Genomic DNA, 25838 nt, shown 5'->3' with positions numbered 1-25838 from the left:
CATATGTTACAAGGCACAAGCACCCACATTCTCAGCCAAGATTTCCCAAAAAAGAAAAGAGGAAAAGGGTAAAGGAATCGGACTGGACTCACTTTCAAATTAAGAAGAGACGATCCAGAGAGCCAAGATTTATGGGGATATGGCAAGATTTCTGGCATATCTCCTGTGCTAGCCTGGTTTAGCCACACTTCAGTGTATGCTCTTTGAAAGGCTGGTTAAAAGGGAGCTTTTAGCCTTTTAAAAAATAAAGTTTATTTTCTGGAACTTTTACAGAAAAAAATACTTTCTGTCCGAGTGAAAGTGAAAACATGTCTCCAATTTCTTGCTATGTGCTCCTTGGTCAGCTGGTGTTACAATTTGCCTGTTATGGAATACTTCTTAGAAGATACTAAGGGATGAGAGAGCGGGCATGAGAACAAACACAGATTTGCCACATTTAAGTGGTATTCTGATATACACATGATGATGTACCCTGTTTTGCCTCACAGCCCCATTTCACTTCCAACCATTTGTAGGTCTTGTATCTCAAGTGTTTGCTCTGCAGTAACTTCTTTCTTTTACAGTTCTGCACCAGATGGACACAGAAATAGAAGTGAACAGGGCATGAAACTGTATTTCCCACCCTCAGGCTGCTGTCAGGGCAAGCAGTCTATGTTTAAAAGGGCAAATCCTGGACATTACTTGTTGTACCTGATATCTGACCCTGTGCCATCATTGCACAAGGACTGAGAGTCTTGTAAATGTGGGTTTCCAGATTTCTGAGTTCTTCAACTTTGAAAAAGTAATTTTCAAAATTGCTACATGTCTTGATATATGCTACAATGATTTGTCAATATTTAGTATGAACAGTTGTAGGATAGAAGCCTGAATAAATAATAGCAATTCCATTATCTTTTATCAATCCTGTAATCTGATCAAAATAGATATCAAATTAATGAAATCAAATTATCCTGCCATAAGGTCATATTGATTACTACTATTTCTTTTACTAGACCTAATTTAATATGATGCTTTATTTTTTATTGCTCTCAAATGGCAATTTTGTTTCAAATTTATTCACAATTTCAAAAGATAAATGTATGTACCATGCATGTACATCACTCTTGCACATGAGTGTTTTCTGCATCTGGGCAAAATAATAAGGAAAACCTTACTTGTTTTTCTTTCTTAGGCAACTCCTAGTAACAGAAATACCATGTGCTTAAGTGGAGGATGGGCCCATTTCTAGATTCCCAGATTAATTCAATCCAGCACTTTAGTACATAAATGTAACCAAATGATGAACCAAAGAGATCTGCTTAATTATGTGCTTAAATGCTTTGCTGAACTGGATATACAGCTTCTAGCTTCTAAAACTTGACAGAATTAAAACCCACATTTTCCACTTGGATGAAATAGCAGATGATTTTCACAAGTAAGGACAAAGCTGCTTCTCAAGTCAATAGACCATGTTCTGATTGCAGGTATATCCCAGAGATCTCACAGTTCTCCTGAGAACTTATCATCTTCTCACCTGAGAACATCTTATTTTGAACAACTGGAAATAAGAGACCACACTAGCCCAGAAGAAGCTGTGTATACTTACATAGGATCAGACCTCACATATTTTTCTTTGATGAAATTATGAAGACTAATATCAGAAACTGACTACATAAGAATAAGAAGATTAAATAAAATCTTAATATTTCCTAATTATCAGTTAAATAGGAAAAAAAATAATCTCGGAGGTAGCCACAGAAATGTTGCTAAAGTCAACATATTTAGCCTCAGGAACTGTATGGGATGGAATGAATACATATCTCTATGGCTCTACAGCTACTAAATAAAAACATAGATAAACACTTGCAATGCATTCATAGCACAAATGTAATCTCGACTACTCAGTGTAGATTTTCTTACTTCTCTCTGCCCTTACTATAATTCTTCCCTCCTAATAAAAAAGAAAACAACTGTGAGTCTGGTTGAAATATTTTTTACATCTAAAATAAAAAATATTTTTAAGTTTAATAGATTAATACTAAGGCTTCTTAAAACCACATATGAGGTCAAGAGAGGTGATCTTTTTCTCTGTGTGATGTTGATGGGCAACATCTGGAGTACTGGGTCAGATCCTGGGCTGCCCACCACAAGAGTTACATGGAAATTCTGTTGCAGGTCCAGAAAAGAGCCACAGACATAACTAAGGGACTTGAGCATCTGATGTAGAAAGAGTGAGGGGCCTGTTCAGCCTGGAGAAGAGAAGACTCAAGGAGATATTTTTAAAATATCTGGCGGAGGTCAATAAAGAAGATTCAGCCACACTGTTCTCACTGGTGGCGATTGAGAGAAAAAGAGACAGTGGGCACAAACTGAAGTACAGAGGCGTTTATCTATAATAGGTGTAAAGCACAGGAATTGTCTGGAGAGTTTATTGAGTCTGCACTCTCTGAGATATTCAAAACCTGACAGGATGAGGCCCTCAACAACCAGCTCTAGCTGATACTGCTTTGGACAGGTGGGGTGGGTTACACAATCCTCAGAGGCCCTTCCTAACCACAGTCATTTTGTGAGTCTTGAACAAAAGACTGGTTTCTATTGTTAAAGCCAGAATGTCCATGAGGATGCAGATGCTTTGCCAGGATCAAGAATAGAGCATACATGACCTCATTCTGCTACAGGCTCCTGCAACAGAACTAACCTGCCAGACTCATGCCCAACTAGGCATAAAAAATCCAGCTCAACAACACTTTCTGATTCGAGATGACAGAAAATAATAAAAAACAGTTAATTTTAGTTCATTTTCCTACTTTCTAAGAAAAAAAAAATGCAACACTTGTGTCTTTATCACTTTTACTTCCTGAATTTTTCTGTGCTCTGGAAGAAGATCTAACTGCTTATTCTTGCCATTTTCTTATACATGTGGTTATCCAAAGAGCAGTGCTGAAATAGATTGTGAGTTGTCCTTGGAGAGACATTCAGACCAATTTGGAGTGAAGGTCCAAATTGAAACAGGCTGCCCAGGGAAGTGGTTGAGTCACCATCCCTGAAGGTATTTAAAAGATGTGGTGCTTAGGCACATGCTTCAGCAGTGAGCTTGGCAGTGCTTGGTTAACAGTTGTGCTCAGTGATCTTAAAATTCTTTTCCAACTGAAAATATTTTACAAATCTATGAAAGTCAAATGGTTTAACTGCAGTATGACATACACAGATCTTTGTGAAATCGCAAGGACGATATCCTGGTTTTGCCAGGAATAGTTTTCTTCCTAGTACATTGCTGTAGTTTGGATTAAGTATGAGATTAATGTTGATAATATACTGATGTTTTACATATTGCAAAGCAGTGTTTACCCTACGTAAAGGCCTTCTCATACTGCCCTGCCACTGAGGAGGATGGCAGTCACAACAAGCTGGGAGAAGACTCAGACAAGACAGCTAAGCCCAACTGACCAGAGTTGTTTCGTATGTTCCATATAATATGGGTCAGACTGAAAAATAAACCTGTGAGGAGCTGGCTGGGGGTGGGTGGTGTGGGATAGTGGTCTGCTGCTTGGGGCTGGCTTTGCATCTATCAGAGGATGTCAGGCAATTTTATTATTCATCACTTGTTTTGCATGTTCTTTATCATTATCATTATTTTCCCTTCTTTTTCTGTCCTATTAAATTGTATTTATCTTAACCCATGAGTTTTAACTCTTTTTTCTGATTGTCTCTCTCATCCCACTAGGGGAGAGTGAGCAAACAACTGTGTTGTGTTTTGCTACCTGCTAGGTTAAATGTAGCAGACCTTTAGAAATGTCTACAGTTAAGAGCATGATGAATATCTCTTAGGTCTGTAGAGGCTTAAAGGAAATCAGGAGACAAGTCAGACATCCAAGAATGGATCTGTATATAATAGCAGGTCTCATACCTCATGAAGTTTAATGCTTTCATAGAAAATAATAAAGGTGTGTTAAGAAATACCACTTCTACAGCCATTAAGCTTATCTTAAAGAGTACTGTTTTCAATCTTCTTTCAAAGGTGTCTGCTGACACTTCTAGCCCATAAAAAGACACACACAAAAGTCTTTTTGCCTTGAATATGCAACTTCATAGTGCATTACTCCTCCAGTGGCTCCAAGCTTAGCCCATATAGCCAAATAATCAAGGAGACTATGAGCAAACCTCCTAAATGTATGACAGATTCAGTCAGGCCTTGGATGTGGTGTAAAAGAGACTGCTGAGAGACTGCTGTGACAGAAGTTACAAATGCTCATATCTTGCTTAGCCACCCAAACTTAGCCATTCTGTTCTTATGAATTCACCTTTCACCAAGGAAAATAAAAATATAGAAGTAAGAACTATTCCTACTGCTTTACTATAGTAAAGTACTCTTTCCAGATGTACTCAAGAGTATGTCTATAACTGTCACTTTATGAGTAACTTTTCAAATATTTAAGCAGATGGAGTATCTGCTTCTATCAAGTCTATAAAGAGGGCGAAGGTGTTAACAAAGGCTTCATTATTGGCACAGCAAATGTGAGAAAGATCACTGTCACTTGTAAAAGCAGTAAACACTCTTGAGAGCTGCAGTCTGCATGTGGGTGACAAAACCTTTCCAAAAGTCTCTTCCTCTCTCAACACCAGACTTTATTAGCAGCCTAGCAAAACAGGAGCTCTCTATTAAAGAGACAGAAGCAAGGCAGGGTAAAATGCTGGAAGTAAAGCCACATGGTAGTAGTCATGGTGAATAACTCTAGCGGTAAAATTTCATTAAATGAAATTAACTTTATAGTGACAATAAAACTGGAAATAGGAAAGGTTATGTTCTTTCTGGAGAGAAAAGCCTAGCTGTTCCAATTTTAGAGGGAATCACATAGGCATTTAGAAGTGTCTGCAAATATACTATTAAGCTCTGAAGTTCAGCTACAATGAACCATGAAACAGGAGTAGAAATCTGCATAAAGTGTAATGTAAGGTATAATCCTATTAAAATCACATGAAATCTATGAATCTACAGTGGGTGTGCATGTGCACAGCAGCAAGTCCCAGGAGGAGAAGCTTCAAGAATGTCAGTCTTTATTGCTATGGAATGTGACATGTACTAGTTTAGTATTCCTCTTATATTGTTAACTTACTCTTCACTTTACCACCTTCTCCCACATCAAACACAATTATTGCAGTGAGAATATTGACAAGACCTCTCTTGCCTCCTTGCAGCCTCAAAAATTGCAATATCCTTTATAAACTGCTGTTTAATTGCCTTGTTTCCCCACCTCTCAGAGTGTTCAGCATATTTTTTAGAATTCCTAATAAAAGATTATAAGCCTCAAAGACTTGGACATCTAAACTGGGACAGCAGTGGCTTCTGAAATCCATCCTCAGTCCTGTTGTGCTGTTTGGAAACATAGCATGAGACATTTTCTTTTAAATATTTAAGGTACAGCATAATCATTTAGGTGTTTATTTGAATTCACCAAATGTTATTGATACTAGTATGATTTGCATAACAATAACAAGTAGTATTGAGTGACTTCTTTCCTTAGAATAAAGTCTTCTGTTTACATCTGAAACAAGGGAAAGGGAGGGTGATGGGGTGAAGGGGTCATGATGGGGTGAAGGACAGGAAGAATTTGCTAGCCAGAGTTCTTATTTATAAGCACTCCAATTTCTATATATAAAACAAGAAGCATACTGATCAAGATCATATCACCATTGAAGTTACCTGCTTAGTCCTGTTGGCATTCCCTCAAATCAAAGGATTGGGTCTCTTCAGGAGCCTCCCATTAATTTTTTGGGGGAGGGCAGAAAGGAGGGGAGAGAGATGGAGAGACAGAGATGTATGCATATATATATTTCTATTAAATTATGTGAAACCTGACAACAATCAAACAATATTTTGCAAGGTGATGACAATATGTTTGGGGGTGACTATTCTGTTATTCAATTTAACCCTGTTGACCTGCAACTTAACCCCTTGTATTTCCAAACACTGCTTTACATGAACAGATTTACATATAGTTTAGATTTATTCTTCAGGATTGCAGAATCTAACAACATGCCCCTCTTATCAATAGAATAGCTGTACTTTTTCTGTAGACCAGCAATGCTTTCAGAAGCAAACTATAGTTTGGTATACATCAGTATTTAACCTGGATGCATGATATTGTCAGCAAATACCAGTTACTTCTGCAACAAGGTATGATTCTGTAACAGAATCATAGAATGTTTGGGTTTGAAAGGGACCTTAAAGATTTTCTACCTCCAACACCCCTGCCATGGCAGGGACACCTTCCACTGTTCCAGGTTGTTCAACGCTCCATCCTGGCCTTGAACACTGCCAGGGATGGGACACCTACAATTGCTCTGTGCAACCTGGTCAATTCCAGTGTCTCACTATCCTTTCAGTAAAGAATTTCTTCCTGATATCTAATTTAAACCTTTTCTCTTTCAAACTGGAGCTGTTCCCCTTTGTCTTATCACTACAGTTCCTGGTGAAGGGCCTGCTCTGGCTTTCTGGTATGCTCAGTTCAGATCCTAGACTGCAGCTGTGAGGTCTTTATGCAACCTTCTCTTCTCCAGACTGAGAGACTGACTCCTCACTTTCTTAGCCTGTCTTATAGGGGAGGTGCTTCAGACCTTTTATCTGCTTCTTGCCCCTCTCTGGACCTTCTGCAACAGTTCCATGTCCTTCATACTCTGGGGACACTTGAACAGCACACATCAGTACAGGTGCTGAGTAGAGCAGAGCGCCAGAGCAGAGCAGAGGGACAGAAACCCCTGCCTTGGCCTGCTAGCCACGCTGCTTTTGGTGCAGCCCAGGCTGTAAAGACGCACTAATGGCTCATGTTGAGCTTTTCATCAACCATCACCCCCAAGTTCTTCTCCACAGGGCTGCTCTCATTCAATTCTTTATCTAACATGTATACTTCTTTTTCAAAAGGGCAGTCCTCAGGACTTAAGTAGAAAAAAATAATGATGTCCACTATCAGACCAGAACAAGAATAACAGAACAAGAAAAGTTCACGGTAGAAAAGATTTCATTCAGACTTCATCTAAATGTTTACAATAGAGAATGGCATTTTATTAACTCTTATGTTTCAAATATTCCTTTAAATAATTAAAACATTATACTTTTATCAACATATATATATATAAATATATATATTAAAATTAATGTTAACAAGCACAGTTTTTTTTTTTAAACCAGTTGTTTAGCTTGAAAAGATTGTAGAGGCAGACATCACAGATTGTCAGAATAAGTGATGCCTCTGAAAGAGTAGATGTCTTTGAAAGCACAAAGATTATCAGAAGCTCCAAATATTACAGAATTTAATTACCATCTTGTTAAAAAGAAGCACTTCATTGCACTTTTAATTTTTTTTTTTTTTTTGTATGTGGATCATCAAACAGAATATGTGTAAAATCTATGACAACCCCTGGGAGATGCAGCCACGCAGTGATCCAAATTATTACTAAGGCAAACCAGACAATATAAAGCAATGGTGAAGAAGATGGGAAGGAATAATACAGCTTATATAGCAATTCTGTAATCCAGACATCTTAGAAGCTGGGAAAGGTGGTAGCCTGCCTTGGCTGCCTGAAGCTCCATCTTCTCAATAGCATCCCATGCAGATTCATTTGGACAACCATGGGAAGTTTACCCAAGGAAATTTCAGGGAACCCTCCTAATACACTGGCCTCCAAGAGTACCCTGCAAAATCTTTGGGTGTCCTTACTTACAATCACCACAGCAATGAGGATAATTAGGAAACATCACAACTGTGAAAATTCAGTGACTACATAATTTTTGTCAGACAATCTTGCATCTCTTCCATGCATAAAAATAGAGCAATATGGTAGATTATGTTCAAAATATGTGGAAAAGAATAACACACCAAAGTGAATAAAAAGACACAACAGAAGCACTTGGAAAATCATATAGAAAATTGAAAGCAAAAGTTACCATCACAAGTCCACTTACCTGGTTGCTGAGCAACATGTTCATTTGTAACAATCACTGAGCTTTATAAAACATGGTTTGTCTCTTTGCTGGAGGTGATATATAGATTTCTCAGTCTGTAATCAAGAGATGGTCAAACTTTGAAAAATACACAATAAACCAGCAGGCTTTAACTGAAATCCAATTTATTTTATGGTCTCCAGCAATAATTTCTATAACCAAGTGCTAAATGTTTGGTCAATATTACTTTCCTTACTTCATGCTTTGCAATTAAATTATGCTGCTATATAGGGAAATGATAATTATAGCACTTGAGAAGCACTTTGTACTTCCAAAGCTCTATTCAAAAGTTAATTACTAAAAAGTGATATGGCTTGACCCTTCTGGCTGTATACCCTGGCAGGGCTACACACAAGGGACATTTCTGTGAAGTTAGCAGCTTTCAGTCTCTCCTGAACTGTGCCACAGATTTCCTGAATGAGTCTTGTGAGATAACTTAGGTGCAAATTTTGCTGATCCTGGTCACAGTCAGTCTAAACAAATAACTTACAATTACTTCATTAGGATTTCATTAGCCCAGCTGACTAACACTGTACTCTGTGAATAGCCTTAATGAGGGATCCTCATGGCAAGTAGAGTAAAAGAGCAAAAATAAATCTAAAAAAATGAAAGAAAAAAATTGTAATTGGACTTCAATATTTTTTTTAACTTCAAAATAATAATGAACATTGTAAAAAATTCTTTTTCAAGACTTTTCAACCTGAACGTGTTTTCCTAAAACCTTGAAATATTCATAGATCTACTATTATAGCCCTTAATTGTGGAAAACCAGCTGCACAGACGCTATTTTCTTAAAGAACAAAACCAGAAGATGAATAATAATTAGGGTACCAATAGAAAAGATTTCATGTTGGCTGCATGATCTGGCCTTTGCTTTATATTTACATACAGTACAGTACAAGTTCTAGTGCTTATCCATATTTTTAAGTCAAGAAAATAAGTAAGTTTTCTTTGTCTTCACTACTGGACAGAAAACACAGTATCTAAATGTACTCTCAAAACCACTTAGATTATCAGCAAAATTATTTTCTCTTTCCATATGTTAAGTGTCTTAGAGTATTTCCAATACTGTCTGAGGATAGTCTACAAAATTGTGAGATCCCTTTCATTCACATTAATTATTGGGGAAAAGATATTTTTTAAAAGAAACAATGTGTTGTCGGTTACTCTTATGAGAATAGCAAAGTTCAGGTATAGGTGGGATATTAAAGTAAAATCTCTAACAGCTCTGGCCAATCTATCATGTCTGATAATTTTTAAAAATATATTAATATGTAGGGATTTTTAAATTTTGAGACATTTAGGATACACTTGATCTACTTTATAGTTTTATCTATTCTAGGATACTTTACAGTATATGGTCCTTTTTGCATTTTCAGTTGTCCTTCTGGAAACTGTGTGAAAAACATGAGTTATTTTTGTGACTGTTACCTGCCTATGATTCTGCTGTTTGTTATGAAAAAAAAATAATAGGTTAACAGATTTTGTACTTCTGCATAAATTCAGTATATGACTTTAGGTAACACCCATTATCAAAATATACAGGGATAATATAGCACATTGTATCTCTGAATATACCTTTATACCCATAGTAAAGGGTGTGAAGTAAAGGTCAAACAGAGATGACTTTTAAAAAATGTGGATCCTCCAAACATTGGGAAGTAATTACCCATAGAGAAAAGCATACAATGTTCAGTTGCATCTTGAAACCTCCAGTGATAAGGGTTCTGCACTCTTCCAGTGATGGCTGTTCACACTGTCTGGGTGAAACCTATATGCCATTCAATTTGTACCTTTTGCTCCTTGTCTTCTCCATGTGGATCCATATGAAGTGCTCCTCCATCCTCGTTGCAGCTACCCTTTAAAAACTAGAATATTGTGATGAGTTCCCTCAGAGCTTCTCTCCTCCAGGGATTAAAGACCAAACTCCTTCAATCTTTCCCCACAGGGCAGGTTCTTTGCTCATCTTCTTGGCTCTCTTTTAGACCCTTTCCATTCTGTCCACATCATTCTTGAATTGTGGGAACCGTAGCTGGACACAGTACTCCAGGTGCAACCTGACAAGCACTGAGTGGAGTGGGATGATTGCATTTCTCTCTCAGCTAGTAATGCCTTGTAGATGAACCTAGGCTGTGATTTACCTTCATTACTGCAGCAGCACACTCCTAACCTGTGTTCAGCTTGTATTTCACCAGGACCCCAAGGTCCCTTGTAGCAAGGCTGCTCCTCTGTAATTAGCTATTTGCTAATTAAGCTATTTGCTTATTTTGTGTCAGATGTAGGACTTCACACTTCTGTGTCTTAATCTTCTTGCTAGCCCACTCTTCCAGCCTGTCCAGGTTTCTCTCTAAGATGTTTTTCCCTTCTGTTCTTTCCACCTCACCACCCAGTTTAGTGCCCTCACCAAATATGATGACAGTGCTGTCAATTCCATCCTCCAGATCATTTATGAAGATGTTGAACATTGAGCATCATGACCTGACAGCCAGTTTCCTACCCATCTTGCAGGCCACTCATCTAATCTGTATCTCACCAGTTTTTCTAGAAGTTTTATACTTTTAATAGAAGTATTGCAGTTTTACTCAGCTTTCTGACATACTGGATACAAGGCAGTATATACTGACAAAGCTAATAGTTGCACCCATAACTAAAGGGAACTTGAAGAAATAATTTCTATTTGAAACTGTCACTGAGATTTGCCCCAAAATGAGTTTCCAAAATGAGGTGGTGCATTTGTTTTTTCTCCCTGAAGAATTTTTTTTAAATGCAAGAAGGCACATACATATCTAAAAATGCCATATGCTTTAATGTTCCCTAAAATGATTTTGGAACAAAAGCTGGCTAGAAAACACAATTTCTGGTGTGTCTGCAGAGTAATATCCCTGTTTAAAATGAATGAAATTTAATCTTTCCAATCAGTTTACACTCTGCTTCTTGGTATGACACGTGGTAAACTGATGTAGCTTTAAATAAATACCAGTAGTAATAGTAACAACAGGAAAAGATCCATAGGAAAAGAGAACCATTATGGCATGTTTCTGCCTTACTGGTAGTTTGAGATGCTGATTCACAGCATAAGGCATTAGTGGAAGTAAACCATGTCACCAGCCAGAAGAAGCAGATTTGGACATAATGGCAGCTGAATATTAAAAAGCTGAATTGAAATCCAAGGTCACATCCAGAGCCAAACTGAATTATAAACCCTTAACAAAAATCTCTTAAATAGTAATGTTGTTATGACCTAGTGCCTTAGAAAAATACATGCTTTTAGACATCTCTTAGTTCCTGGGTGGATGAAGCATGATCAGTTTGGGATCTTCATTTCTTCCATACTGTACTGCAGTTTAGATAAAATTAAACATGCACTATGAAGAGATAGGTGCTATTGTATGATACCATTAGCACAATTTGGATTCAATTAAGTGTTCTTACACAACTATTTTCTTATTCTAAGATCTTCAATAAACTACATCTTAGACCACTTCAGAAATACAAGGCTATATTTGATGATACATTACTCAAAATACAATATTTTACTATAACAAATAAGTTTATAAAGACACATTGATGCCACAGGTCTGTGTAAAATATTTGGATTGTGGCTTCTAAACTTGCACCTGAGAAAAAAATTGTTGGAACCTTGTTTTCAGATCATTTATAAGTGTGTATTAAAGTAGGCATCATTTAAAGTGCTACCTTGGAGTTTTCCCTACAAAACAAGTTAGACATATTAGAAGTATAATTAATAATGATCCAGAAAACTTGGATGTGGTGAAAAGCAGTTAATTTAAATATCCATTCTCTGACAAATTAGACATAAAAACTTTCAAAAAGAAAATTGTTTGGAGAAATTCACTTTTAGAAAATTCATTGTTCTGGTTTCCTTGAGTAGTTTTATGCAATATCACCCATGTGTTATATTTGATTTCTAAATTCCATTGCTTGTCCTACTAATAAAGTGTCCTGTGAGGTTTCTAAACATAGGTAAAAATCACAATGGTATTCAAGTTCATGGGAAATTTTGGACAAAGGACATGTTCTCCTTAGATATAGTAAAATTTTAATTGCACTCCCTCCACTCAATTTTCACATAATAGCTTTAAAGTGCATGTTTTAAGCAGTTAAACATAGAGGAAAATAGCCACAAATGTAAAAAATGTAAAAGACAACAAATGTAAAAAATATGGGAACCCAAATATATTAAACACACTTAATGCTTACCTCAATTTTTTTTCCTGCTGACCTAGAAATGTAAATACAAGACCTTTTGAATTCAGATTAGGTGATGCAACAAGAAATAATTATTTGCTGATAAATTCCAAAGAGCACTGATACACTGATACTTTTGGTAACAACAAATACATATGGACTACTATCAAATTACATATTAAGATAAAAAAAATCTTAATTTAAACATGTTATTCAAATATATTGACCTTATTACAAATTGTAAGGCTTTCCGAAATTATGTGATAGCAAAGCATAACTACACATGGAAGCTGTCCTGCAGGAAATCTTGGAGCTTTTTCTAGGTTAAGGAAGCTGAAAAATTTAACCACAAAAAATGGCTACATGTCTTCTATATTTTTGAGCAAGCAGGCCTGTTACTTAGAAAAGTTGTTCATCAGTGAAGTAGCTAGTGTAATTTAAACTATTGTTCTGTTTTTGTGGGAATATACTATTGAATGAAAATACAGCTGTTCAAGCTGCTGCAAAACAATTATTTCAAGCTAATACTAGACTCTGAAAAACAATTGTACTGAAATTTTAACTTGTCAGCCAATACTAGTAATTTAGATAGGAGAAAAAAATGTTGCTTTTCTGGAATCAATTCCAGCACAGAAAAAGAGTTGTTAGATATCCTGTCAGTTGGAGGAATTTATATTTTGACTTTTGATTAAACATTACTTAGACTGTCTCAAACCCATGACAAGCATTCAGATAAGAAATTGAAACATTTCTTTACATATAAATATGTAAATAATTAAACAGTAATTAAGACGTTTAGAAAGAGAAATATAAAATACTAAATTTTTAAAATTTAGCAGTATTTTTCATAACCTTGGATTATTGCCTTGAATATTGAGTAGAAAGGGACTAGCTGTGACTAGATAGGTAATTTTTTAGATGGGTAACATCACATGGGATAAATCCTACCCAATAAGGTATTACTCCCCACAATGATACTTCATCCATATTAAGCATTAAATATGGTAAATAATATCTCAAACTATTTTATGTTGTTTCTAGTGTTTGTGCTCAATTAAATTAATGATAGTGTGTTAATTGAAAACCAACTAGACCAATTATGTTTTGGGGATAAATTCTAAAACCCTCTCTCTCAGCCCAGGATGCATCTGGACTTACTGGGTTGCCAGAGTGAGTCTTTCTAATATTCTTAAGCCACCATCTGAGATAAGGCTACCATGTGTCTAGGTTTTCCATGACACTTTGTCTTTTCCAGATGGAAGTTTTATTGTTCAGGATTTTGATCACTTCTATTATTTGTCCAGGAATTCTTGGCATATAGCTGCTCAGTCACAGCAAACTATTTCCTTCTGAAAAATCACAGTCTGAAATATGGCAGCCCTAATGACAGGAAAACCATCTGTCGTTGCTGTAGAGCTTAGATTTTAGCATAGATAGATATATTTATCCGGACAGCTGCAACTTTGCAATTGCTGCACTAATCAATAGTTTTTGGCTGCAATTTTTGCAGCAGCAGCACTTACATTTACATTTTCTTTCCCAGCTGCAGCTACACCAAAACAATGAAAAGAGAGGAACACCAAGGAAAAAGCACAAGCAGAGATGCTGATTCAGAATGGGTTTTCTTTAGGATCTCTTTCCTTCACATTTTAGTGTGTGAAGCTGAACAGCTATTGACTTTGAGATGGTAACCGGAATTGCAAACTGCACCACTGTGCAAGTCTCCTCTGACTTATGGAGCCAGCTCACTGCTGTGAGAATTCATTGCCAATTCACTGGAATGTCACCACTGCCATGCTGGCACTTGCTGCCCAGTTTGGCAAAGGTGGATCAGTTGTTGGTATATGTTGGTTGAAAAATGAATAAACTAACTAAAAATATTCTGTTGCTGCAAACTGCAAAACTCTAAAATTCAAAAATCCCATCATGTTTTGGCACACAATAGTGGAGTTATCTAACTGCATTGATAAAAATACAGGGACCTACATTTCTATCATTTTTCAGAGCAAGACTTGAACTCGAAGGTGTCTTTCAAGAAGAAAACCCTTCCTAATGCACACTGGGAGAGAAAATGGCAGAGGTACTTTTTATAGGAGAAATAATTTGCTTTTGTTTTTGCAGAAAGATTGATTTGTTACTACAAATAATGTAGATATTGATGATGAAACCTCTACTTTTATTCAGAAAAATTTGCTAGCCTGCCTTCCCTAACTTCATCATTTATGAAGGCTGTTAGTGGGTTGCATGATAGAAGTGCCTAAATATTTGTAAAATTACGGTAAAATTTCCACTTCTCCTCTGACCTTTTATTTATACCTGCCAAGTCAGAGGACTTGTCAAGCTATGGGAGATTCTCTGTAATGATTTCCTGGTTAAAGCTCATCCATTCCAACAAAAGGATGGAGCTGGGAAATGTGGAGATCCTAGAGACCGTTAGAATCCTTTCTTTCCCTCATCTTGTGATAAGTCCAGGTGAAGCAATTCCAGGGAGAGCCTCTAATTCCTTGAAACTTCAGGGAGGAGGGTGAGTTGTTGTGATCTTCTGCTTGATGTCCTTCAGTCTTTTTAAATCTATGATCATTTAATCTTTCCCATCTCCCATTCCAATCCCCTTTTTCTTTTTCCTTTTTTTTTTTTTTTTAATTCATCATCTGCCATAATTATTTGGATATTCCTCCTTTTTATACTGCTCCCAGGAATGGGCTGGTGCCTGTTTTTTGGGGGAAAATCAACAAGGACACAGATGTAATCAGGAGCATAAAGGAATTTTTTAAAAAAGACATGCACATGTAATTGTCTCTTCACAGCAAACCACACACTCCCAGTGTTCAGCTTTGTTCGGTACAGAAAACTTTCTGTGCTGAATGTACATATTTGGTAACCATTTTACAGTTCAATGCTCAGTGTCCTCATGAGCCAATGTGAACACACCTGACAACCCAGAAACAAATGTTGTCAATTAATGACAAAGGTTTAATCCTTCAGTTCTGTTTGTTCAGAATCTGGGTACTTCTCACATAATTTAATGGTCCCTATTTCTGTTCTGTCAGAGAGGAGGACAAAGAAATCCCTGTCTATGCTATTTCATAGTTTTGTAGGTTCCTATTACATGTCTTTTCTGTGTTGTAGAGGCCCAGGCATAAGCATATTTTGTCTCAAAGACTCGTACTGGTGCAACAGGAAATAGAATAGAATAGAAGAGAAAGTTCTGCAGATGTGGAACAGTACTGTCCACAACCATCACACAAAATCTAGTTTACCTAAGAGGCCTGCACCAGGATAATCATAAAAGGAAGTGGACCAGTGTAAACCCCGCACCCCCCCCCTCCTTTTTCTTCTCTTTCTCTTTCATTTTCTTGGTTTTACTGCCCCACCTTCAGGCCACCCACATGGTAGGACCAACATAGGACCTAAGGGCTGATCATTTTCTTTGTTCCCTCTCTCTTTTCAGCCTTATTTTTTCTCCTCTCTTGCTCTGACTGGGCAAAGCACTGCTATCATATTCTGCCCTGTATTCCACACTGAAGTTTGTGGTGGCAGTGGGGAGTTTCTGGAAGTGTGTTGTGACTCGTGAGCCTGCATCTTCGAGAAGTTTGTTGCAGGAGATGAAAGCTTATTGTACTGTACTGCAAAATTTAAGGCCTTGTTAGTCAACACTTTTTGAGGCTAAATAGTGGCCTGGTTGCCAGAGTTAAGGTGACTATATTACAAGAGTATATGTGTTCCCTGACACATGGCCTCCTGTATTTGCTCAGATTAATGAGAATTCACAGCAAGCATCACACATTTCACACTGGTGGGTATGACATATGTTGGCATTCTTACATCATTTCATGACCTTTGAACTGAAAAAAGAGTAACTAAAATTTTTCATGATCTATTACCACAGGAAAAATGGACGGAGCACGGGGAGACTCAGGCACAATGTGCATATCTCATGTCATGGCTATTTGGTCTCAGAGAACAGTTCATGGTCTTGCTTTCCTGACTCATTTCTTTGATTCATTAACCAGTCTTCAGATGGTTTCTACTAGAGAAAAATATTTTGGCACCATGTTTGGTTATCAGGATCAGTATCAAAAAGTTCAGCCTTGTCATTTTCAAAGCCAGTTAAGAAGGAGGTACAAGTGCCTGAGCAGTGTTTTTAGTCAGTCACACTCTCTTCAGTCTATAATTTGGGATTAGTCATCCTGGAGGCAGATGCTGTGAGGGAGGAAGGAGAAAGAAATAGAAGGCAAAAAGTTGTGTTGATTGAATGTGCTTTCCACCTGAGCTACTGGTGCATCTGCATGTGCACTTGTACAGGAAAGCCTCACTCTGCAATTATACCACTTTTCTTCCTCCTGATCTTTTTCCGCTAATGTCTGAGAAATTGTGGGTAATTCTCTCTTCTCCTGTGGCTCTCTTGCATCCCAATGAAATTCTTTCTCATGGAACAGCCTCCCTTATTCCTAAAAGTTTTCTGAAGATCTCCAAATGCTCCAGAGTTTCCTCTGTCCAAGAAGACCTATGCCTGTTAAGTAAGAAATTGAACAATTATTGTTAGTTGTTACTGTTAGTGTCACTTTCTATGGATAAGAACAAACAAAAAAAAAATTAGAACATTTTTACAAGGCTGTGATGATATTTTCACAGCATCTTTCTCTTGTCTTGAGAGTCTTGAGTAACACTGTATCCTTCACATCTGTTATGTGCTCTGGGCAGGTGGGAACTTCCCTAACACAGACATTATAATAGCTGGGAAAAAGGGTTAGCACTTAAAATATACATTGAATTGTTGCTGTGCTTTATTTACAGTCAAAAAAAATAGCATGAGCATGGAAGACCTGAGGCAAACATTCCTGTTAAGAGTACCTGTGACATTACATATCCATGTTTGAGGTGAAATGGTAGCTGCAGGCAAAGTACTTTTACTTCTATGCAAACCACTTGTCAACTATGTAAACATATGGGTCCAAAGAAATTTATAGGCTGATGAAGGTAATAAATAGCTTGGGCTAGATCCTCAGCTGCTACAAAAGCTAATGGAGCTAGTCTAACTGCACCTTGTGAATTCTAAGCTGCTGAGTAGTATTTTTTTCAAGTTTTTAAACCAGAATCCATGTTACTGAAGTATTATAGAGTTGGACAAAGAGGGGAGGGAATGCAATTTTGAATTAAATAACAGAAGACAAATCTTGCAGAAAAGTAACTCAGAAGCCAACAGCAGGTGTCTTGCATAAATATGTACACCATACTGCCTAGAGGTCTAAACACTATCATATTCAGACATCATATTTCCTGGTCAGAATATGTCAGATCAAATCTCCTAACACCTCCCAAAATCCAACAAAATATGAATCTGCACATCAATTTCTGTCCCCAATATCACAAAGCTGTAGATAATTTTGTCTTTTTTATCTTTATGTGTCAAAATATTTAATCTTTCAGGAGGTTATAGATATAATAGATTTCTAAGTCTTTACAACATGTTTTGAAGGTAGTTAGTCAGTACAAACACTTGACAATTACCAATCATTAGTTTCTCAAAGGCTGCTTTACCTTTAAATCACTCTAATGATGCTGTCATAAAATATGGCTTGTTTACTATATTTTTTATGCATGCTGTAGCTTGTACATCATTTCAATTAGCTTCTATCTTTGCCATCTGGAAACAGGGAAAAGAACTTGCCTCCTTTGTACTGTATAGAAAAGAATTACCAATGATACTCTGTAGGATATCTAAAGGAAAATTTTTGCATCAAAACTTGATTGCTCGTTTCATAAAACAAATTTATTTAACAATATATAGACCAAATTTATTTATTATTTTATTTTAAAAATTTCTTTAATTTCAGGAATTAGTTCTTCCAACTGGAAAAAAAAATAATAATATTTCACAAACCATAATAAACCTCTAGCAAACACAATCTTTTTATCACCCAGATATGATGCATAGGGTCACAGCAACCTGAAGAAACAATATGTTGTTTGGCAAAGCAGCTCCATCATGCCCTTTTTAATGTGATATTTAAAAAAGGTTATTAGCAATAATGGTCAAATCCCACTTATTTAGTTCAGATTAGGAGATGAAACTTCATTGAATTTAGACTGAATCTATTTTAATGTAATGAGTAATGATAATAAGCTTTTCCAATCTGCAGTTCAGATTCTTGGGCAGAATCTCCCTGAGAACAGTGGGGATCTTCTGAAGATCAAAGGTCTGGCCACTGCATTTTATTGCAGGAAGGTATCACTCATTAATTATGCAGGTATCACTCTTAAACAGAAGTCTTTTGTATCAGTTTTCTCTTTGTCCTTCTAATCTCAGAACTGGAACAGAAGCAATACGCAGACAAAAGAATGAATGATGGAAGGCAGCAGATGTAGCCAAAATTTGCTTACAGCCAAGAAGAACCAAGACATTTCAACTTGAATTGAAGGTGAGAAGAATTCCTTGACTCATCAACAGAAAAAAAAAATTAAAAAAGGAAAAAATAAAAATAAACAAGGTTTTCAAAAGCCTGTGTGAAAAAAATGTGTCTGAAAGGGTATTTAATATATAACATATATATATAATATATATATTATATATATATATATGTTTTATATATATATATATATAACTCTATAACATAAGGGAAGAGGAATCCACATGTAAAAGCACAACAAACTATTGACTGGAAAATTGCAAAAATATCTTTGCCAGCTCACAGTCATATTTTAATACCGTAAAAGGGAAAAAACTTCCATATTTATTCATGATAAAAACATTAAGAAATATAAATACCTGTGTGTAAAAATTCAAAATTAATCAAATTTTGATGCCTGCAGGGGAAAGAAAATCTATAATGAAGTGCAAACAATGTCAAAGAAATAAGAACAATCATGGATCAAATTTATGATAAAATAAATTGCCCCTGGGACATTTAGAGTTTTCTCATAATAGTTTTACAACTTTATACAATGTAAAGATACACTTTCCACTTGGTTATCTGTGGCAGCAATATAAATACCTTCTCATTTCTGGTCAATATCTGATATAAAGACTAAAAAAGCCAGCAGAGCAAACATCTGCAAGAAGACTAATTTAAAGTATTAAGTCTAATATAAAATTACTTTATCTTGTCTTTCAACTATTTGGAAACATTAAATTTACAACAGTCATTTCATATGGAAATTACTTCTTCCCCTTGAAGAGACTGATAACTAACCACATATTTCATGGTCCATGATTGTATGAATTTGCCCTATTTCAGCAAAGTGACCAAAACCTGTACAACACTAATTCAATGACAAAGCCTAAGTATGAAGCTCAGAATGTCCTTCTTGCCTTCTCTTCATGCCTGCCTACAGAGACAGTGGAAAGGCTTGTATTACCTTGCTAATTGAGCATTAGATTAAGTGGACTGGTGTATTTGTTGTCTGGATTTTAGCAAATAAGTGGAAGAAATAATTGCCATCATAAGCACAGCCACAAATCCGCTTTACATTTTAATTTAATGTGTTTGCATGGGATCTTAATCCTTAAAATGGTTACACCCTACTGTAGCTAGCTATAAATGTGAGGCATAAAGTTTCCTTCTAATAGCGTGTCATCAGCATTTGCATTTTCAGCCTGGAAAAAATCATTTTGGAAAAGTTGATGCATTTTAAAATATTGCAGTCAGTATTTTGCAAGCTGATCAAGTACTGTATTTTGTAGGAAGAAAACTGCAATGACATTGCTTTTTTTTTTTTTTTTTTTTTTTTTTTGTTAGAGAAGAAAGCCAAAGAAATTTTAAAGAATTGCCACAATGAAGGCTGGTAATGTATTTAGTACATAAAGCTACCTACTAGTAAACTATTCTAGGAAGCAAAGTAATCTAAATTTCTGTTTAGTTTTTTGCCTATCAAACCTATTAGACTATACATAAACAAATATTTTGAACTTGACCTTATTTTTTCATGGTATTATTACCTTATATACCCTAATGCTTTCACTGGTGGAGTGAGATGGTAGTTAAATCTAGTGGTTAAGAAATGTATTCATTTTTTTTGGAAATTTTCTTTCTTTTGGAAACAACCTGTTGGTCCATGTGTCAGGACCTGGAGGACTGCAATACCCCCAACCAGCCTGTCATGGCAGCCTCACTTCCAAGCCAAGGAGCCCAGGGCAGGCTCACCCTGGGACCCCAGCACTCTGCTCAGCCCAGGCCCTGTCGAGCCCATCAGAGCTCCCCAGAGGGACCCCAGTCCTGCTTTGTGGAGCAATTCCTCTCCTACTTCTTCCTGCAACCACATTGCACAGCTTATCAACACAACTGCTGTTGGATGCAAAAACTACATAGATCTTTTTGCACTACAAAAAGCTAACCTCTGTCAAAGTAGCACCTGGCAAGTATTTATGTTCTTCCATTGAATATATCTCACCTTTAAACACCAAGCTACTATATTTATTTCCATGGAAGTTAATTCATCATACAGTGGTCTCCAGCTGCTCTGACAACTGCTCTAAGAGACGCAGATGAAATTGAGTAACACTGGTTTGCATATAGTATTTGTAGATACAGAACTAGAAGATAAATGAGAAGTGCAAGCTCACGTTACATAATGAATGAAAGGTATAACAGCAAAGTATAAGAGGAACAATACATAGAGTAGATGTGTGAATTCCTGCCAAGAAAACACAGGTTGCAGCAACTGAGTAAACAAAGCGTTAATAGGCACTGTCTTCCTAAGCACCTTCCCAATACAGATTTGCTCTCTTTATGATTGGACAATCCAGTGTCTGTAGAGCCTTACAGTATCAGAGCTCTGTCTCTTGAGAAATTCCCACAGTTTCTGATAGTGTGGAACAGAAATTGGAATGTAAGAGTCCAAAAGAAAAATTACAGTCTGAACTCAAACAAACAAAATGTTACACAATCCCCCCCTGAATCAGAGAGAAATGCCACTGTAAAATTGCAAACAATGACACACAATTATCAAGACTCTCATACTTGTGTTTAACTGAGATCCTGGTCAAGTTCTTCACGCAAAGTGAAATCCAAAAGATATCAAAGATAATCCCCTAATATTATTAATATTAAGCACCTCTTTCATTAATAGAGATGCTGTCACTATTTTACTGTTGCTTTGGAGGTGACTGCCCTTCCTTGACACAAAGTTGCAGTTGCCATTTTAGTGGTGGCCCAGGTTTCTACTTCCCACAATACTGGATAGAAATTGTGTTCAAAAAATGTGTCCTAGATAGCTCTTATCCACTGAGGGAAATCGTCTGTTTTATTGTAGTTGCTGCTCTTTAGAGGTATTTAAATGTGATTATGAAAGTGGCAGAATTTGCAGACTGTGTTTCCCATGCTACTTGCAAGAACAAGTTAGTTGTGAAAACTAACAGGAACCTAAGAGTAATGAATGGGAGGTACATGTTTCTACAGACAGGTTAATGTGTATGTGCATGAACATGCTTTCATATACAAAATATATACATATAAACAAATATTTCTCTAAGTGGGAAAATTCAGAATACAGTGGAGGTTTACTAATTTATCTTGCAACTTTATACTCAGTAAGCTATCTGTATCTACATACAGTGAAATCAGAGGTCAGAAAAATGATTGCAGACACAAGCCTAACTTGATAGTTCTCAGCTCCTAAAGATCTTGTACAGTAAAATCTCTTTTGTTGGATAAATATTTAAAACAGATTGAACCACTACTCCACATGCAATCAAACCAGGCACTTGTAAACTTAATTATGAGTGACAACCCAAGCCAGAACTTCAGTGCTGGCTCACTTCACTCCTTCATCTGTGTACCCTCAGGAATTACAATTCTAATGCCTCTGTCACTAAGGAAATTACATGATTAAACTAGCTTTCACTGGGAAATCAATTACTCCTCACATTTTTTAGTTTATTTTTACATCCCAGAGACTTCTTTGGGACTTCATATTGAAATGACACAACTACAATGTTATTTAATATAACTTTAATTTTTAATTTTCTTAGGAAATATGTTTCTATTCTTCTATATTTGTCCCTCCAAAATATCCCCAAAAAACCCTTTTGGACAAAGAAATGGCATTGAGTGAATATGCCACACCCTTTATCACCCATAAGCCTCTGGAAAGGCTGAGAGATAGAATGGACTTGCTAAAAACTATGTTGAGAGCATTAGGCAATGGGTCATGGAAGCAATGGGATGCAAATTTAGCAGAAGCCATTTTTGGTTGCTAACACCAGAGGAACTGCAAACCATCCTGCTCCACCCAAAATAGGCCTCCCACAAATGGGAGGACATAAGGTCTCTGTACTACACATAGGGAAGTGGCTGGGAAAAACAGTGTGGATTTCTCCTCCCATGGGAAAAGGCAAATGCAGGCATGGGATTGTCTTTGCTCAAAGTTGGGCTTACCAGGTGAGTGATGCAGAAGGGTGGGGACACCTGGTGTGCATCTCAAGGAGCTCTAACTCTGGGGGTAAATGGTCTATTGTATGTTGCAGGAAATAAAGTAGCAGGAATGACATGAACCAGGGCAGAGTGAATTTTGTGAGGAGCAAATAGGTATGATGGTGATCCAAGCCAGGCTGGTACTGTGCTGCCTCTCTTGTCTTGATCATCTGCCTTGATGGAATGGAGCCTAAATCATGACTAGTTTTGATCATCTGGAGGAGTGGAGAAAGTCCATGGAATGGGAAAAATAATATCTGTGAACTGACAGGGAATAGTAGTTAATTAATTATATACATCTGTATTTTGGGTATAAAGATGGTTTAAGTACCTAGTTAAAGCTGTAAGAAAAAGCGGAGGAAGGAATGAATTAATTATGTTTGTCTTCCAGAGCAATTGCTATGCATGCTGCAGACCTGCTTCCTGGGTTATGGCTGGACATCACTTGCTGATGGAAATTAGAAACAATTTAATATCTTTTTCTTTTCTTTTGCATGCACACTCTTCCATTTTTCCTTTAGCAAAATGTGTTGCCTCAACCTATGATTTTTCACTCTTATTTTTCCTCCACAAATTTGAATTGTCCCCAGTTGTCCAACTGAGAAGTGCAAGTGATAGAGCAGCTTGGTGGCATCTGGCACCCAGCCAACGTGAACCCACTCCAGTCTTGGATATTTCTGCTTCATGGCTTACTTAAATGTCTCTGATAGGAGTGTCATTATATTTACATTATCAAATTGTCTGTATTTAGATAACAATTACTTCTGTTTCACAGATGTAATATTCATCTGTGTACTCCACCACTGATATTATGATTATTCTTCCAGTCACCCTGTCTTGTATGTGTGTGCACACATGTATACCTGTGTGTGTTTAGGTATATATAGGTATATAATAAAACTTAATTTCTTGCCTGGTCAAATTTTTCTTAGGCTGTTCCAATTTATCCTGTCTAATGAGACAGCTTCTAGCAGCAGACATGTTGACAGTAAAAGTAATAGCTTTACAAAAACAGTAACCTGTTGCTGTACATTGCTATATTGAAAAATGGATGCTCTGGTTTGGAGCACATCTTTTTATTGAGCGGCTACACTCTGTGATGGAAGATACATGTGAGAGAAGAACATTCCTAATCACCAAATGTTCTGATAAAAAGGACCAATTAATCTTTGTCTATTAGAAATAAGGTTAGGGATTAACTCTTATAAACTAGTGTGAAGACAAAGTTAGGGTAAAACTTTAAAATATTGAAACACTTTACAATTTTTCTTTCATGCTCTGTACAAATTACTTTGCACCCATAACAGCCTATGGCTTAATACAGTTTCTGAGGTCTGGTGTGTCAGTAATGCTGAGAAAAGCTGAAAACTATAAATTATCCAGGCAATGACTATTACCTGAACCTGTCTGCCTAGTTGCATTTATATTAGCTCATCTTTTCTTGTTGTTATCTTTAGGGAATTTGCCTTAAAACCACCAGCTCTATGGGAAAGCCAGCTCTCAGACAGGAAGCTCACCTGTTGGCCTTGACACTGGTGCACAAAGAACTTGGGAACACCAAGAGCTTGTGGATCTGTACCAGGTTCTAAGTGCAGCCTTTGCCTGACCATGCAAGTTGTTAAGAGGCTCTGAACATGACAGTCTTAGTGTTTATGTACCACCCTCATGGAGAGTGATTTTCTCTGGCCTCAATGCTACAAACAAAACTCTTTCACTCACTTACTGTGAGCATACTCACAGTGTTGCATATTTCTGAGCCCCAAGTGAATTTATCTACAGGGAAATTTAAAATATCTTCCTATGTCTTATTTTAATTCAGTTTCACCACAGTCTTCAAAGAGGAGTCAAAAAAAGAACAAAAAACCCACTTTCTTGCAGTAGGTAAGATAGATTTTTAGGGATTCTGAAAAGATAGTGATAGATAACAATGGTACTGAAGATTAAAAATATAGATTAACAGTCTAAAACATCTATTTAGATAAGATGCACTACATCTTCACTTCATTGGCATGAAGTCAGTAATTAAGCTGCAAAAGAAACCTGGAGGCCTCCAGGATCACTTGATCCTTCCAACCCACTGCCTTAACTGCAGGATACAGAGCTCCCACAGAGCCATGCTATTCCTAGCTGCAGGCTAGAGAGAGAGCAGCAGAGCCCTGGGCCAAATAAACAGGCATGAACCAGCCCCTCTCAGCACTCCCCACACATTGTTCCACCTGTGCCTCTGCTGGGAATGCACAGACACACACACAGAAACATAGCACGACCCTAGAGGGTTTATCATTCCCCTTCCTGCAAGCAGACATTTTCACTTGTTAAGAAAATGATACTCTATTTTGGGATAATTTAGCCCTTTTTCTATAACCTAACAAATTCTTTAGAGGTCATTAATAGTGCAGAAATTATATGAAGGTAAAAATTTTACATTTTCAGAAAAGAAGTTGTTAGTACTATAGATTTAAAAACAATACTAGGGACTCTTTTTTAAAGCCTAGATAGCAGAAACAGGGATATTAACATCTACCAATGCCCACTAATCTTTTGATTTATGAAAAATATTTCCCCCCAGTATTTAGTTAAAAATATTTAAATCATATTTAAAAAGCATGACTAGTCACTAAAAAACCAAGCTTTTTCTTTTTACTGCCTTTAGAGAATATCTCTTTTGATGCAATACTACCACTACATTCAAGTTTTGCTTACAGATCACAGCAAAATTCACAGGAGCCTAAAAAGAAAATCTCTGTCATGTGGTAAGCCCTAGTCATGGTATGTCATCCATTCTGTGTCTCAATTTTGTTTAAAAAGGCTTAACAAGTGTCAATTTGAAGAAACAAGTTTGGAATAGCAATGACCATCTCATCCTGTTTATTGATTTTAGCCATTTCATTATGTTCTATCCAGCATGCTAAAATTTAAAGCTTCCCTGGTAACTTTCAGATATACTTACAGAAAAACCTTGAAACAGGAGGATGGATTTGAAATAGATTTTCCCTGGCTAAATAATTACAAACAAAAAAATCTCAACAGCATTTGGTTCTGCTTATTGGTACACTGTAAACTATGAAGCTGTAAAATAATTATTAAAAATACCTGTTGCTGGCTTTAGAATGAAGGTTTCCCTTCAGTACAAACCTGAAGGAAGGGGTCAGTTGGCTGATTGACCTGATTTTATAACTTGTTGCCCAATACTTTCAAACTCTCAGGATGAAAAAATTCATGACTTGCACTTAAATATC

The 25838-nt window shown here is 36.7% G+C and overlaps 1 long non-coding RNA gene across 1 annotated transcript in view; it reads left to right on the top strand.

Annotated features, from left to right (window-relative positions):
- LOC144246271 (uncharacterized) overlaps positions 1-24088 on the top strand; it is a 164856-nt gene extending 140768 nt beyond the window's left edge. Inside the window, exons 3-4 of the long non-coding RNA XR_013339946.1 lie at positions 18498-18609; positions 24057-24088. This is a non-coding gene — a long non-coding RNA (uncharacterized LOC144246271). The remainder of the gene's footprint in view (positions 1-18497; positions 18610-24056) is intronic.
- Positions 24089-25838: the final 1750 nt, after the last annotated feature.

Source organism: Lonchura striata, chromosome 5, assembly GCF_046129695.1.
Source record: "Lonchura striata isolate bLonStr1 chromosome 5, bLonStr1.mat, whole genome shotgun sequence".
Taxonomy (NCBI): domain Eukaryota; kingdom Metazoa; phylum Chordata; class Aves; order Passeriformes; family Estrildidae; genus Lonchura; species Lonchura striata.
This window is presented reverse-complemented; position numbering and strand designations above follow the sequence as displayed.